We start from the raw sequence: 814 nt of genomic DNA on the forward strand, positions 1-814 counted from the left end.
AAAAAAAAAAAAATTTAAAAAAAACCCCCACCACACAAAAACCTGGAGCTAAATTAACGATGTGCTCTCCCAATTATAGCCACCCTCCGGTGAATATAAGGTTGTCATGGCAACCTGCCCAGCAAAGGATACGGCCAAAAATAAAGCACAGCAGGGAGAGAGATCTTTTGAATCCGATTTTGCCGTCAAAGTAGAATTAAGGTTTCTTCAGAGGCCAGCTCTCCCGGTTAATTTATGGCTGCGGCTCTTCCACTGATGTTCATTAACATGATCCGTTTATCCGGATGAATGTTACGGCAGAACTAGACGGAAAGAGACAAAGAATCCATGGCCAGGGAAAAAGTTACCTCTTGAATATAACCCAAACAACGGGAAAAGAGGAACGATTAGGCGGGCTGGTGGTTTTGGGAGCCTGGTGGGGCAAGGGGAAGGAGGAGGTGATTTAAATGGCTCGTAGGAACATTTCCATGTGGCTTTGAGCAGGTCTGAAGGGGTTAAACGGACCCAGCTGGCTAGAAGGGTGTTTAAGAGGTGTTCCAATTCTGTTTTCTCCATTTCTCGTCTCAGAGTTTGGTGTATTTATGTGGAAACGCTTGATTTATACGGAAACATTTGCAGTTTGCTTCTTTTAAGCTCAGCTTAAAACCCACCTCCTTAAAGCCCGGATGGATGCCACTGACCGTGGAGGAGGAGGAGGAGGAGGAGGAGGGACGGGAGAGGATGCGGTTCTCGGGCTGAATCCCCAAGGATGCAGCCCGGCTGCCCGGGGAGATGGTCCGGCGGTGGAGGTGGGAAAAGGAGAATTAAGGTGTTC

Source organism: Aptenodytes forsteri, unplaced genomic scaffold, assembly GCF_000699145.1.
Source record: "Aptenodytes forsteri isolate BGI_AS27 unplaced genomic scaffold, ASM69914v1 Scaffold178, whole genome shotgun sequence".
NCBI lineage: Eukaryota > Metazoa > Chordata > Aves > Sphenisciformes > Spheniscidae > Aptenodytes > Aptenodytes forsteri.